Below are 17,304 nucleotides of genomic sequence, written 5' to 3' on the forward strand. Positions count from 1 at the left end.
AGGCAGCACATTTGAAAGCACCGACTACGAAAAGGCAGCACATTTGAAAGCACCGTCATCGAAAAGGCAGCACATTTGGAAGCACCGACTACGAAAAGGCAGCACATTTGGCAGCACCGAAAACGAAAAGGCAGCACATATGGAAGCACCGACTACGAAAAGGCAGCACATTTGGCAGCACCGACAACGAAAAGGCAGCACATTTGGAAGCACCGACTACGAAAAGGCAGCACATTTGGAAGCACCGACAACGAAAAGGCAGCACATTTGGAAGCACAGGTAACGAAAAAGGCAGCACATTTGGAAGCACCGACAACGAAAAGGCAGCACATTTGGAAGCACCGACAACGAAAAGGCAGCACATTTGGAAGCACCGTCATCGAAAAGGCAGCACATTCGGAAGCACCGACTACGAAAAGGCAGCACATTTGGAAGCACCGTCATCGAAAAGGCAACACATTTGGAAGCACCGACTACGAAAAGACAGCACATTTGGCAGCACCGACAACGAAAAGGCTGCACATTTGGAAGCACCGACTACGAAAAGGCAGCACATTTGGCAGCACCGACTACGAAAAGGCAGCACATTTGGAAGCACCGACTACGAAAAGGCAGCACATTTGGAAGCACCGACAACGAAAAGGCAGCACATTTGGAAGCACCGGTAACGAAAAAGGCAGCACATTTGGAAGCACCGACAACGAAAAGGCAGCACATTTGGAAGCACCATCATCGAAAAGGCAGCACATTTGGAAGCACCATCATCGAAAAGGCAGCACATTTGGAATCTCCATCAACAAAAAAAAGGGCAAAAAGGAAGCACAAGTTACGAGATCTAAGTTTTAGTTAGAAATCAGAATACAAGAAATAAAAACATTAAATTCTTATAATTTTATTTATTTATTTTATTTTTTACATTATACAAATTCAAGTAAAACAAGCCATTATTGTATGTAGCCAGCATTCCTCAGTTCCTTGAGTATGAAGGATATTTCTTTGATGCACGAATAGTTTCCTGCACAAAGCGACCCATGTAGAAGTCTTAGCCGGTCAACCAATATGTTTGTATCTTTCCATGATGTGTAATCATTCTCTTCTACCACCATCTTCCTTGCACCTTTATAATAAATATTATGATCTCTGGTGTCTTCCGTTTTACCACCAACCTCAGGGTAACTTTTATGTTTGAGACGGCGATCATCACAAGCTTAATCAGATTTATTTAATATATCACGTCGTTTCCACCGTTTCGGTCTCAGGACACCGCTACATTCTTCGATCTTGGCAGCTTTAGGTGCTTCATCATAATCTATGTCTTTGTCAACAGCCTCAGAGTCACTGTAACAATCACCGTTGAAGGAATCGTCTTCACCCAATTTACCGTAATAATTCGATGATGATGATGTTGAAGTGTCTTCATCGTCTTCATGCTTCCTTTTTAGGAGTCCATCATTTTTACAAAGTAGGAAAGATCTACTTGAATTCGGCTGGAATATATTCTCACTTTTCACGTTAAGGATTCTTCCATTGTCTTCATTCTTCCGTAAATCATCAACCTCCTTCAATTTAAGTTCTTTGTCGAGATCGGAAGAGCCAAGAAAATTATTGTCGTAATGCAGATCACTCTTCCTTAGGCTAGTAGATTCATCGTTGTCCTCTAGCTTGTACGCAGGCTTGGCGCTACAAGTTCTGCCATGTCTTTTTAGGTTCTCTCTCCGCGTAAACTACTTGCTACATCGAACACAACTTATCATATTGCGCAGTGGATTTTTAACACAGTCATTCTTCTCGTGTTGTCTTTTATTCTTTCTCAAGATAAACTCTTTACTGCAAAACTTACACCTATGTTCTTTCGATACAGCGTCAGATCCCAAATCGGAATTCATATTAGTTACTGAGACTAATGCCAGATACCAATTGAGTGTTTTAAATTAGATGCAATACTTAAATAGAAATTTTTTCATATTTCATCAGCGAGAATTAATATATCTCATGCAAAAGTACTTTATGCATGTAGTTCTGCTTTTCAACAACAGATGTCGCCACATGTTGCTTGCAGGTAAATAATATTTAGTTCTTTTATGCGGGATGCGGGATGGTCACTAACGATCGCAAAAGAAGGATGGCTTCGCTAGACTCCAAGGAAAAGGAAGTTCGTCTTGCATGTTGGTGCTCCACAGATGTCTCATGGCGTAATATTAATTTGACTGAGTAATGATATTTTTTAATTCCACCTGATAAAAATATTGAAAGTTTTGATTTAGAAGCAGAAATTATCGAATTAAATGTAACTCCAAATAAAATGACATGTCTCATCAGACAAAAAAAAATCCATGCAGAGAGTGGTTTCTCAGAATAGTCAGAAACACTTGAAGAAACCACAGGAATGATTGCAAGAACACGGGAAAAACCATCAAAATATTGACAAGAATAATCAGGAGCGCACGGAGAAAACCACCATAATATTGACAAGAATAATCGGAAGCACACGGAGAAAACCGCCACAAGTTTTCTTTGATATCATAAAAATACAAAAAAAATTAATAAAAAATTAAAAATAAAAACGAAAAAAATTCAAACATTCTGCTAGCTTGTGAACTTCTCTTTGATGTGCAAAGTTAGAGTTCTAGTACAAGCCAGAATGTTTGAATTTTTTTCGTTTTTATTTTTAATTTTTTATTAATTTTTTTTGTATTTTTATGATATCAAAGAAAACTTGTGGCGGTTTTCTCCGTGTGCTTCCGATTATTCTTGTCAATATTATGGTGGTTTTCTCCGTGCGCTCCTGATTATTCTTGTCAATATTTTGATGGTTTTTCCCGTGTTCTTGCAATCATTCCTGTGGTTTCTTCAAGTGTTTCTGACTATTCTGAGAAACCACTCTCTGCATGGATTTTTTTTTGTCTGATGAGACATGTCATTTTATTTGGAGTTACATTTAATTCGATAATTTCTGCTTCTAAATCAAAACTTGCAATATTTTTATCAGGTGGAATTAAAAAATATCATTACTCAGTCAAATTAATATTACGCCATGAGACATCTGTAGAGCACCAACATGCAAGACGAACTTCCTTTTCCTTGGAGTCTAGCGAAGCCATCCTTCTTTTGCGATCGTTAGTGACCATCCCGCATCCCGCATAAAAGAACTAAATATTATTTACCTGCAAGCAACATGTGGCGACATCTGTTGTTGAAAAGCAGAACTACATGCATAATGTACTTTTGCATGAGATATATTAATTCTCGCTGATGAAATATGAAAAAATTTCTATTTAAGTATTGCATCTAATTTAAAACACTCAATTGGTATCTGGCATTAGTCTCAGTAACTAATATGAATTCCGATTTGGGATCTGACGCTGTATCGAAAGAACATAGGTGTAAGTTTTGCAGTAAAGAGTTTATCTTGAGAAAGAATAAAAGACAACACGAGAAGAATGACTGTGTTAAAAATCCACTGCGCAATATGATAAGTTGTGTTCGATGTAGCAAGTCGTTTACGCGGAGAGAGAGCCTAAAAAGACATGGCAGAACTTGTAGCGCCAAGCCTGCGTACAAGCTAGAGGACAACGATGAATCTACTAGCCTAAGGAAGAGTGATCTGCATTACGACAATAATTTTCTTGGCTCTTCCGATCTCGACAAAGAACTTAAATTGAAGGAGGTTGATGATTTACGGAAGAATGAAGACAATGGAAGAATCCTTAACGTGAAAAGTGAGAATATATTCCAGCCGAATTCAAGTAGATCTTTCCTACTTTGTAAAAATGATGGACTCCTAAAAAGGAAGCATGAAGACGATGAAGACACTTCAACATCATCATCATCGAATTATTACGGTAAATTGGGTGAAGACGATTCCTTCAACGGTGATTGTTACAGTGACTCTGAGGCTGTTGACAAAGACATAGATTATGATGAAGCACCTAAAGCTGCCAAGATCGAAGAATGTAGCGGTGTCCTGAGACCGAAACGGTGGAAACGACGTGATATATTAAATAAATCTGATTAAGCTTGTGATGATCGCCGTCTCAAACATGAAAGTTACCCTGAGGTTGGTGGTAAAACGGAAGTCACCAGAGATCATAATATTTATTATAAAGGTGCAAGGAAGATGGTGGTAGAAGAGAATGATTACACATCATGGAAAGATCCAAACATATTGGTTGACCGGCTAAGACTTCTACATGGGTCGCTTTGTGCAGGAAACTATTCGTGCATCAAAGAAATATCCTTCATACTCAAGGAACTGAGGAATGCTGGCTACATACAATAATGGCTTGTTTTAATTGAATTTGTATAATGTAAAGCAATAAAATAAATAAATTAAATTATAAGAATTTAATGTTTTTATTTCTTGTATTCTGATTTCTAACTAAGACTTAGATCTCGTAACTTGTGCTTCCTTTCTGCCCTTTTTTTTGTTGATGGAGATTCCAAATGTGCTGCCTTTTCGATGATGGTGCTTCCAAATGTGCTGCCTTTTCGTTGTCGGTGCTTCCAAATGTGCTGCCTTTTTCGTTACCGGTGCTTCCAAATGTGCTGCCTTTTCGTTGTCGGTGCTTCCAAATGTGCTGCCTTTTCGTAGTCGGTGCTTCCAAATGTGCTGCCTTTTCGTTGTCGGTGCTGCCAAATGTGCTGCCTTTTCGTAGTCGGTGCTGCCAAATGTGCTGTCTTTTCGTAGTCGGTGCTTCCAAATGTGTTGCCTTTTCGATGACGGTGCTTTCAAATGTGCTGCCTTTTCGTAGTCGGTGCTTCCAAATGTGCTGCCTTTTCGATGACGGTGCTTCCAAATGTGCTGCCTTTTCGTTGTCGGTGCTTCCAAATGTGCTGCCTTTTTCGTTACCTGTGCTTCCAAATGTGCTGCCTTTTCGTTGTCGGTGCTTCCAAATGTGCTGCCTTTTCGTTGTCGGTGCTTCCAAATGTGCTGCCTTTTCGTAGTCGGTGCTTCCAAATGTGCTGCCTTTTCGTTGTCGGTGCTGCCAAATGTGCTGCCTTTTCGTAGTCGGTGCTGCCAAATGTGCTGCCTTTTCGTAGTCGGTGCTTCCAAATGTGCTGCCTTTTCGTAGTCGGTGCTTCCAAATGTGCTGCCTTTTCGATGACGGTGCTTCCAAATGTGCTGCCTTTTTCGTAGTCGGTGCTTCCAAATGTGCTGCCTTTTTCGTAGTCGGTGCTTCCATATGTGCTGCCTTTTTCGTTACCGGTGCTTCCAAATGTGCTGCCTTTTCGTTGTCGGTGCTTCCAAATGTGCTGCCTTTTCGTTGTCGGTGCTTCCAAATGTGCTGCCTTTTCGTAGTCGGTGCTTCCAAATGTGCTGCCTTTTCGTTGTCGGTGCTTCCAAATGTGCTGCCTTTTCGTTGTCGGTGCTGCCAAATGTGCTGCCTTTTCGTAGTCGGTGCTTCCAAATGTGCAGCCTTTTCGTTGTCGGTGCTGCCAAATGTGCTGTCTTTTCGTAGTCGGTGCTTCCAAATGTGTTGCCTTTTCGATGACGGTGCTTCCAAATGTGCTGCCTTTTCGTAGTCGGTGCTTCCAAATGTGCTGCCTTTTCGATGACGGTGCTTCCAAATGTGCTGCCTTTTTGTTGTCGGTGCTTCCAAATGTGCTGCCTTTTTTGTTACCTGTGCTTCCAAATGTGCTGCCTTTTCGTTGTCGGTGCTTCCAAATGTGCTGCCTTTTCGTAGTCGGTGCTTCCAAATGTGCTGCCTTTTCGTTGTCGGTGCTGCCAAATGTGCTGCCTTTTGGTAGTCGGTGCTTCCAAATGTGCTGCCTTTTCGTTGTCGGTGCTGCCAAATGTGCTGCCTTTTCGTAGTCGGTGCTTCCAAATGTGCTGCCTTTTCGATGACGGTGCTTCCAAATGTGCTGCCTTTTCGTAGTCGGTGCTTCCAAATGTGCTGCCTTTTCGTTGTCGGTGCTTCCAAATGTGCTGCCTTTTCGTTGTCGGTGCTTCCAAATGTGCTGCCTTTTCGTAGTCGGTGCTTCCAAATGTGCTGCCTTTTCGTTGTCGGTGCTGTCAAATGTGCTGCCTTTTCGTTGACGGTGCTTCCAAATTTGCTGCTTTTCGTAGTCGGTGCTTCCAAATGTGCTGCTTTTCGTAGTCGGTGCTTCCAAATGTGCTGCCTTTTCGTTGGCGGTGCTTCCTATTGTTTTTCCTTTTTTGATGATGCTTCCAAATGTGCTTCCTTTTTTGATGGTGCTTCTATTTTTTTAATGTTGTTTTGACTCTAGTATTTTAGTAAATTGTTCTTGATTTGACTAGCGTATTATTCCATCCGGTGCATGTATATAAACGATTCCTAGACAGCAGGACGCTCAGTTTGTTACTGCCATCGACGGTGTACGGATCACCTAGTTTGTTTCTTCTGGTGCATAAGTCGTGTAATTGCCTGTTCTTGAGACTTCGATGGCATCTTTACCGACTTTAACGTCGAACTCGATGGAGGATGTAGAATCGACTACGGGAACCATGACGTCAGCGCCGACGATGTTGGAGCAGATCCCGTTGGCAACGCCTCTGACAACACTAAAGGAGACTTCGATATGTGCTGTTCCACCATCAGCTGAAGTTTCATCAGCATTGAATACTTCAATTAATGAAGAGCGTACTTCGCATCAGTGCAAATACTGTGGGGCATCATTTACTATCACCTCAAATGCTCGCAGACATGAAAGAAGCGGTTGTTCTAATAATGTTCAAAGAATACAATTTCAGTGCAATAAGTGCAATAAACTAATTTCACGTCTCGATAGCTTACATCGTCATTATAAAAAATGCTCCGAGACCTATAATGAACATGGTTATTGATTTGACTCATGTGTTGTACCGGCTAATGAGACTATATAAGTGATATGAACTTCAGTCCGTCTCTGGCTGCGGTGATGACCGGATCGGATAGACATTTAAAGTCATGTAAAAGGCTTAGTCCGTACAATAAGAAGACTGTTTGAATCGAGGAATCCAAAAGGCTTTAGTAATTTGTCTGTGTATTTTTTTGTACTTGTAGTAGTGTGGTATGTATGTAATAAAAGTTTTTTTAAAGGAACTTGTGGTGTATTTTATTTTCTCAAACCTGCCACTTTAGTGGTACTTTTTTTAAAATATTAAAGTTGTTTTGTATCGGCCAGGGATCGAACCAAGGACATTAGTCGATCCAATCAATCATTATATGGATTACAAATTTATTTAATGAATTATTTTCCCGAATCTCTAGCATTACAATTACGAATTTCCAATATGGTGGTCTTGATGTCTGATAGGATGATGGTAGTAGATGATTTAAAGTCTCTTTAAGAATGTTGAACATGGTTTATTGGAATTATTATTTTTTTCATAAAATTAAATGTTTTGCATCATTCAGGGATCGAACCAAGGACTGGAGCGGATCGAATCAATATGTAAGTTAATGAGTGATTTATTTAATGAATTTTGGAATTGTTCCCGCTTTTCTAGCTACATTATTACATGATTTAAAGATGGCAGCCGAATTTCAAGATGGCGGGGGGGCACCTCCGTAATAAATGATTACTGCACTGTAGCGGGTTAGAATAAAATTATCCACATGGAAATGTACTCTATAATACAAGTACACACACAAGATGGCGTACTCCAGCAGGTGGTAGCTCCTGGTAGCCTGTACTGAACATAAAATTTCGGATCCATGATGGTCGACAAGGACAAAGTCAAATTTCAAGGACAAAGTCTAATTTCAAGGTCAAGGTCAAATTTCAAGGTCAGGGTCAAATTTCAAGGTCAAGGTCAAATTTCAAGGTCAAGGTCAAATTTCAAAATCAAGGTCAAATTTCAAGGTCAAGGTCAAATTTCAAGGTCAAGGTAAAATTTCAAGGTCAAGGTAAAATTTCAAGGTCAAGGTCAGATTTCAAGGTCAAGGTCAAATTTCAAGGTCAAGGTCAAATTTCAAGGTCAAGGTCAAATTTCAAGGTCAAGGTCAAATTTCAAGGTCAAGGTCAAATGTCAAGGTCAAATTTCAAGGTCAAGGTCAAATTTCAAGGTCAAGGTCAAATTTCAAGGTCAAGGTCAAATTTCAAGGTCAAGGTCAAATTTCAAAGTCAAGGACAAATATCAATGTCAAGGTGTAAGGTGTGGTGATCAGATAATTATACTAACATGGTATCAGCACACTCTAGCGGACGAAAATAAGATGGTGATCTCCAGCGGACGAAGAAAAGATGGCGGACATGTCGTCATACTAGGTGATGATATATATGCTTTGAAAAAAAAGTGGTAGGAGTCAGTCTGCCTGCATCCACCATTGATGAAGGAGCCTGTCGCCATTTTTAGTTTTTTTTTGCACTCACCGGGTTCGAACCGAGGACGATGATCGATATAATCAATCAGAATTCGAATAAGTTAATTTTTTGATGAATTTTGGTATTTTTTTCATTAAAATCGGATAATAATTAAAGATTTTCAAGATGGCGTCCAAATTTCAAGATGGCGACTGTAACAAAAATTGCAGCATTAATAGGATCCAATATGTCGGAAAACACAACGTCGGAATGTTCGAGAACACACACAATGACGTCATCAAAAATGGCAGATCCAAGATGGCGGATCCAAAATGGCCGCCGTGATCTACTTGTCCCGTTACGTTATGTCGCGTTACGCTGTGTCCCGTTACGCTTATCCAAGATGGCCGCCGTGATGATACAATCCAAGATGGCCGCCGTGACGTCACAATCCAAGATGGCCGCCGTGACGTCAGAATCTAAGATGGCGGACCGACAATCTTCAATCCACTACCTGATACCTGCGCTCGGCGCCCCTATTATATACTACTAAAAAGTGATAATTTCATTTTATAACAGAAAAAATCATAGGTCATAGACATACAAATAGTGAGTGAGTGTCATTTATTTATGTCTGCCACACGATCATACACATAGTAAGGTCTGGCAAATTAACATTTTTCTCCTTGGTGAGACCAGTCCGCTAAGTGGAGCAAGCAGCGGCTAGCAAAATAAAGGCGCTCATAACAGTTTTGTTCTTAACTTCGTCAATAGATAGAGTTAGTTACCTTTAATTTTAAACGCACCATCGTTTTATGCGTTTGTCATGTCTTTAATTTTAGTTTGTTTGTGCCGTATGCGTTCCTATACCATTCATCCAATTGCGATGAAATTTTAGTGAGTTGTTATGCGTATGCCCGTGAATGTTTCTGAGACGGTATAACTATTTTACAATAGTTGGAGCACAAATCGTTTCAAAAAATGTGTTTATTTTATATTATATAGCGGCACTTCGACTGTTTTTGTTGTATAAGTGCGCACGCATGTCACAATTTATTTAAATATAAAAGAGAGTCAGAGATAGAGTGATATATATAGAATTAGATAGAGAGAGACAGAGAGATAAGTTGAGATAGAGTGAGGTATAGAGAATGAAATGGGTTAGATAAAGAGATATATAGATGTATAGAGCTATATAGAGATTTATATATAGAAGAGATAGAGATAGTGTGAGGTATATATGTAAATATGTAGATATAAAGAGATAAATAGCGATAGAGAGATACATAGATATATAAAGATGTAGATAGAGATATATATATGTTTAGAGAGATGGATAGATGATTGTATATGTGTAACTACTTCAAACATATTACAAAACAAAACTGAATGAGGCATTGCAATGCATGCCGAGCATTAGCTAGATAATGGAAATTTTACAATATTAGTAATCTCTTATTTTTAAGCTTTTTTCTATAGTGCTTTATAGAGTCTAGACTACATACAGACCACCAATTTTTAGATATATACAGGTAAATAACTATACACTGGCAGAACGTCTGTCGCAATCTGAAAGTGGTATAAATTATTTTGCACACTTGACATTCAAATTAATAAGAAATACAATTACTAACTAGGTACATCTGATTTCGAAAAAGGTCCCCTTCACCCTGTGTTCAGCCCGGGCAACGGCGGGTACTGTAGCTAGAAATTCCCTAGAAAAAATAATTTATATGGCAAAACAACGTTTGCCGGGTCAGCTAGTGTATATATATATATATATATATATATATATATATATATATATATATATATATAAATGATTGCATTTCACAGCACAAAACCTTCATTTACCACACAAAAGACAGTATTAGACAGCGACGTTATCAGAATTACAAATTATAAATTCAATTCGCAAAGTGTGTAAAAAGATACCCATTTACTGTGGTGTACCCTGAAAGGCTCAAAATTTTACAACAAAAAAAATATTTAGCGAAAATAACACCATAAAATAGATATCAGACGCGCCGTCGAAACCTCCCCAAATGGGAAAAACAACGAATACCTCGTCCAAAAAGCGACGATCGAAAACCCTAAGAGAATCAACAAGTCTACAAAAAAATATATATTATATAATTACGACGAATATCCCCAACACAAAAGGCAAAAAAAAAAAAAAAAAAGGACGTCCAACACTTACAGTTTTCTAGAAGCCTCTACCACGACGAACAGCCTTTAAAATTGCATCCCGCAATTTACAGCTGTTTGCACAAAAACTAAGAGCACCGAAACCTTTATTTTCTGCCGCGCAGCAAGGCCTTTGCATGTTTCCAAGTATTGCTTCAAATTAGCATTTCTTGTAAATTGTTTATGACATTTCTCGCAACCAAAAATTTTATGATAAAGGTTCTTGCCACATTCTCTCTTCTCGTATCGTCGATCATTGCTGTTGTTTGAGAAAATCTTGTCACAGTAACAGCACCGATGTTCGTTAGTTGTTGTCGAATCACTAGCCATTGAAGTCTCCATCGAGGGCAAAACGTCGTTCATCGTGGTTTCCTGCGCAGCCAGCTCTGTAGTCATGAAGCTCTCTTCTGCTGGTGGTACCACGACTGTTGACGTCTCCTCCAGTGTTGACTTCGTTGCAAACGGGATCTGCTCCAATTGTCGCCGCTGACGTCAGGGTTCCTGTGGTCGTTGGTTCAACCTTTATCGAGTTCACCGTTAAAGACGGTAAAGATGCCATCGAGTTCACAAGAACAAGTAATTACGCGACTTATGCACCAGATGAAAAAAACTAGGTGATCCTTACACCGTCGACGTCAGTAACAAACTGAGCGGTATGCTGTTTAGGACTCGCTTATATACATGCACCCGATCGAATAATACGCTAGTCAAATCAAGAACCCTGTATTAAAATAGGCCTACAGGAGTCAAAACGACATTTAAAAATGAGGAACATATCATCGAAAAAATTCGATGCAGTGTGATACGTTCTCGTCTCATGAATTCGATCTCACCAATATACGCTAGGCTCCAATTGGCTTCAAGAGCTACAATTCGCGCCATCAGACCCATCTACATTTGGCTCCAATGCCCCAATTGGCCATCAGCTTCAAGTGCTCCAAGAGCTCCAAAGCTCCATTCGCTCCAACACGCAATGTTCACGCAATTGACATGTAAGGGCGGGTACAGACTAGAACATTTCAACGGACAGAACATTGTTCGCGAACATGTTTGCAACCAATGTGGACGGGAAAACGAACATTTCCCCGTAACAAAAAATGTTCGGTTGTTTGTTCGGTTGCGATCCGATATTTGTCGGTTTTTGCCCGTCACATCAAAGGATGTTCGCCGTGGCTCGGATAACAGTCTGGACGTCGCTGCGAACACTTCCTGCGAACATTCAGTTGTCGACGTGGAGCGGTGTTGTCTTCACGGAGTTAGTAGCGGTGCGTGACTCTTTTGTTATATGAGAATGGAGTGGTCCAAGGAAGATCAAATAAAACTGATAGATTTGTATAAACAACAAACAGTGATATGGGACCCAAACAATGTTAATCATTTCAACAAAATTAGAAAACAAGACGCGTGGGAAGAAATCGGGGCCGAAATGGACAGAGATGTGGACGAATGTAAGAAGAAAATGGAGAGTTTGCTATCAGCATTAGGAAGGGAGAGGAAGAAAATGAAAGACACTGCTGGAACTGGAAAAGGTGGGTTCATTTCAGTTTTATTTTGTAAAGTGGATTCTTTTAAAACATTAGTACATTTTGATTACGTAAACAAAATTTTAAGTCGCACAAATTGTTCTACAAACAGTAATTTGTTACAGGAACTGACGAAATGTACAGAAGTTCCTGGTTCGCTTTCGAAAGTCTACGTTTCTTGCTGGACAAAAATAAACCAAGAAAGACAATTTAGACGGTAAGAACAAGTTGCTTGGTACCAAACGTTCATACTAAGCATATTCATCTTGCCACGTTACTTTCCCTTCTCGTGTAAAATACTCCGCCAACTCTTCCCTTACGTCAAGTACCGCATTTTTTGATCTGCGGGGAACCCTTGTAACTGGCAACAACGAACCCATATCTGTACCATCATCCCTCCAACGCCCGTGTATTACGTCTCCCGCTTCTTCATTATCAAATGTTCCCGGGGGTGTGTAAACTGTAGCAGATTCTGGTCTTTTTCTCAAGAAATTGTGAAGCAAGGCAACAGTCATTACAACTCGCTCAGCATTTTGTGGTTCTAAGAGAAGAGGTTTCCTCAGCACGCGAAAAACTGAAGATGCAATGCCGAACACGTTTTCCACAACCCTGCGAGTACTGCACAACCTGTAGTTAAAAATCCGTTCCTTTGTCCCTTTACGATGATAACCAGCATATACCTTCATAAGGTTGCCCGACAAAGGAAATGCTTCATCCCCAATAAAAAAATATGGGATATCTGTGTTTCTGTTCCTCAATGGGGCGGCGGGAGGAAGATGCAATGAGTTCGATGCAATCCTTTTGCCCAGCTCAGAATTTGCAAATACGCCACCATCCGATATTCGGCCTTAGCATCCCACATCTACAAATAAGAAATTGTAATTGGCATCTACCAAAGCAAAAAGTACTATACTGAAAAATCCTTTGTAGTTTATGTACTCGCTTCCACTATTCATAGGTGACTGTAATACAACGTGTTTACCGTCGAGCGCGCCTACACAATGTGGGAAATGCCACTTGCTTTCAAATTCTCTTGCTACTGCCGCCCATTCTTCTTCAGTAGTAGGAATCTGTAACAGATATATTCAGAACCACATGTAGGGGAAGGTCGGGTAATACCGGACAGCGGGTGATACCGGACAGTACCAGTTTCCAGAGGTGCGCGCTAGGGGCAGCACCAGTCGGTCGTTTGTCTCGTAGGTCTCTGTGAAGGACACGCAATGTCGCCATTATGAGTTCGTGCGTTGTCTGCTTGTTGAGTAGTGCTACGTTTTATTGATTTTAGGCCAAGATCTTCTGCACGAAGATAACTTTGCCGGGTTGTTACAACATAACAAGTAAGATATTTATAAGTTTAAGTATAGTAACTTGTGTACTAACCATTTATATATTACCATACAGTGTAACATCTGTGTGCGACAAATACTAAATATTTTATGACGTAATTTCGATGGCATGTCCGTCGGGTAATATCGGACAACCTGCTGGAGGGTTATATCGGACGGTTGCGGGTGGTATCGGACACAATGGTAGAGTAATTTCCCGTCTATTCTGATTCAAGTATTCTTTCTATTTGCAGAAAATGGAGAAAAGAAGGGGAAGGTGGAAAGAAGAAGATATGAAATTAGCAGTAGAGCATGTTATAAATAAAGAAATGAGCATTAGAGAAGCAAGTGAACAATTTTCTGTTCCGAAGAGTACACTAGGTGATCGACTCATTAAACTTGGTTCGGGAAATGAGGCAATTATGAAACCACACATGGGTACTTTCAGTAATACATTCAGTGATGCACACGAGGAGCAGTTATACAACCATGTTAAAGCTTTAGATAGACAACTCATGCCATTAACTCGAGATGAATTTCTTAAATTATCTTTTGACTTGGCAGAACACCTAAATATTGATCATCGCTTCAATAAGCAAAAAGAGAGGGCTGGGAAAGACTTCTATTATGAGTTCATGAAGAGGCACCCCGATTTGAGCCTAAGGTCTGCAGAATCCACAAGTTTGCAGCGAGCTGCAGGGTTTAATAAAGAACAAGTTGATCGGTTTTATGAAAAGCTGACTGAATTAATGGACAAATATTCATTTAGTCCATCGCGGATCTTTAATGCAGATGAAACTGGGGTATCCTGTGTTCACAACAATCAACTGAAAGTCATGACAATAAAGGGAAAGAAACAAGTGGGGAAATTAACATCAGGCGAAAGAGGAAGAAATGTAACTGTTCTCTTATGCATCAATGCTTCTGGAGACATGTTTGTTCCCCCACTCTTTGTTTTCCCCAGAGTTCGCATCGATAAGGATCTCACTAAAGATGCTCCTGTTGGAAGTGTGTTTGACGGACAACAAAGTGGTTGGATAACCAAAGATGGATTCCTAAAATGGTTCAAATTATTTGTTGAACGAGTTGTGCCAAGTGAAAAGAACCCTACACTGTTAATTGTTGATGGTCATTCAAGTCACAAGGACTTAGAAGTGATTCTGTTTGCTCGTTCCCACCACGTCCATATCCTGAGTTTACCACCTCATACAACTCACAAAATGCAACCACTGGACAGAGTAGTTATGAAGCCATTTAAGAATGCTTTCAATGAAGCATGTTCTTTGTGGATGCGAAAATATACAAATCTGAAAATTGCTCTCAAGGACATAGCTGGACTGGTTAACTATGCATTAGCAAAAGTCTGCAGAATGGAACTCGCTCAATCAGCATTCATGTGCACTGGAATTTACCCACTCAACCGTAGCATATTCACAGACTTGGATTTCCATACTAGTTTGAATGACTTACCAATCACTGTTCAAGAAGAATCTCCACCGTGTGTTCGAAGACAGAGTTCACCAGAGCCTTCAACTTCAGATCAAGCAGTAGGTCTAACAACACAGCAAATGTCAACTCCATCATGCTCCAGAATGGAAGGTTCTGAAAGCACTGTACTGCACACTTCAGCCTTCAATGTAGTAGAACAAATTTCTCCACTTCCTAGCAGTGCAGTTGCCAAGTTGGCCTCACGAAAACGACGGGGAGACAGAAGTGAAGTTCTAACATCTAGCCCATACAAAAATGAGCTTGAAGCAAAAAGATGCAAGTTGAATGTGAATCAAAAGTCGCAAACCACTAAGAAACTAAAAGGGAAACATCTCAGAAAAACATCAATGCATAGAACACCCCAACCAAAAGTTCCATGTGCAACAAACGAAGAGACTACTGACTGTATCATTTGCGGTGAAAATTTCAGTGAGGATTGGATACAATGTACCATATGTAAAGGATGGGCACATGAAAACTGTGCTGACCTTGAAGGGGATGCTGTATTTTATAAGTGTGATGTTTGTAAGAAAACCTAAATGTTATTTACAGGCGGTATTTTGTAAAAATCTGAAGGGGAAATGACTGTCCGATATAACCCTCCAGTTTACTGAAACTTCCAAATACCACTGTTTGTTCAAATGTAAAATACTAATATTTCTAAATGTTTTGGCCCATTTTCTTTATTAGGCATTATAAATAATTAAAGTACAATTCCAGAGACATATGTACATTTCATTTTTTGCAGTAAGTTATATTTTTATTAAAAGAAAACCTAAGGTGTCCGGTACTGCCCGACCTTCCCCTAACGACCGGTTGTTATAATTCTCCTTTGACATTTATCCAATTTATTTCATTTACATGTTTATGTTTCTGCCTAACTCAGTGGCAACTAGTCCAATGAAGGGGACGCAGAAACATTATTATACACACGTATTTGACTTGAAATTTTGCAAAATGCAAGAATTACTGTTGTGTGGTGTAATAACAATTTAAACGATGTAGCTATAAAACCAGTGAAACATTATTTGGCTCAAACGATAATTTATTTATAATTACTTATTATGACATTTTTCAGATGCGAGTAGAAAGCGAAGAGAGAGACGTAGAATGTGGTGCAGTTGGAGAATCAGCACAGGAAACTGTACCGAAAAAGAAGAAGCAGCGAGTCGAAGATGCACGTCTGGACAAAGCCTTTCATATATTGTCGTCCACCGCGAGTCAGCTTAACGATGAGTGCCAACATTTTGGAAATTTGGTCGCATCTAAGTTGAGACAGTACAACGTTGATACTAGATGTACAATTGAAAATGACATTATGGGTATTTTCCTTCGCGCTAACAGGGGTTTCTACAATAACACTCAGAATTTTATACAACCACACTATCCATGTCATTTTCCATCGGACAACTCTGTCATGCAGTCAAACACTGTATTGTCCAACCCTACAACCCCGTGTCCTTCAGCAGGATCACCTACCTTGACGTCTGATGATGATGATTTCATTATTCACGATCTCTTATAAAATATTTTTGTTTTAATTACAGTGCTCCTAATGATTTGTAACACAGTGTAAACAACTTTGTCATTTCTTATAAATAAATGTAGAAAATTACGTTAATAAATCTTTCAATTACACAGTACCGCAGAATAAGTCAATACTTACCTTAATGTAATCCTCAAGTCCTTCGATGAGAGCAGAACACACTTCAGGAATAACTGTGCTGATAGTCTGTTTTGAAATTTTAAATACATACTGAAGGCTGGTATACGAATCACCAGTTGCTAAAAAACGTAATGTCAATGCCAGTCTTTCTGTAATTGGAATTGCTTTTCTGAACGACGTATCTCTCTTACCAATTTTCGCTCCTATCAAATTGATCAACCACTCAAAATCTGATGGGTGCATTCTTGTAAAGTTCTTGTAAAGACCACTGACTGACTGAAAACTTAAGTCTGCCAACAAGTTCGAGCCACTATATGTTGTCCTACTTTCATACAGTTTTGTAATCCACCAACGGCGAGATTTCCTTCGCTTTTTAACCGCATAGTGAATGTAAATATATACAGCTGCTGCTACTTGCGCCTGTGTACTCATCGTGCCACTGCTAAGTACGGAATGGGTCACAGGGAACACACCTCGAACAATGTTCGCAAACAATGTTCTTTCGAAATCTGAACACTGTTCGTAAAATGTGTCGAACACTGTTCGCTGTTCTGTTCGCTAAAATGTTCTAGTCTGTACCCGCCCTAATGTACGCGCAATACACGCAATTTAAGCACAATATGTGTAATTAACACACAGTACACACAGGAAACGAAATGAAGACACAGTACACACAGTAAATGGAACGAACACCCAGACTCTCTCAGACACTGCTGGAACCGTGGCAGTATCCTCGAGACACTCATCCCGGACTCCGCAGCACCCGCGGCACTATCGCCGAGACCCGCGACCTGCCTCCGCCTCACTCGCGGTACTATAGCCGAGAAACTCTCTCGCCACGTAAAAAGGTCGCGGAGGTCGGCGTCCG

At 40.0% G+C, this 17,304-nt stretch overlaps 1 long non-coding RNA gene across 1 annotated transcript; it reads left to right on the forward strand.

Moving 5' to 3' along the window:
- Positions 1 to 11,434: 11,434 nt before the first annotated feature.
- Positions 11,435 to 17,016, forward strand: LOC134531031 (uncharacterized). The gene is made up of 3 exons (XR_010074920.1): positions 11,435 to 11,963; positions 12,083 to 12,174; positions 15,849 to 17,016. It is a non-coding gene; the product is annotated as an uncharacterized LOC134531031 (long non-coding RNA).
- Positions 17,017 to 17,304: the final 288 nt, after the last annotated feature.

This window comes from Bacillus rossius, chromosome 3 (genome assembly GCF_032445375.1).
Source record: "Bacillus rossius redtenbacheri isolate Brsri chromosome 3, Brsri_v3, whole genome shotgun sequence".
Classification (NCBI taxonomy): domain Eukaryota; kingdom Metazoa; phylum Arthropoda; class Insecta; order Phasmatodea; family Bacillidae; genus Bacillus; species Bacillus rossius.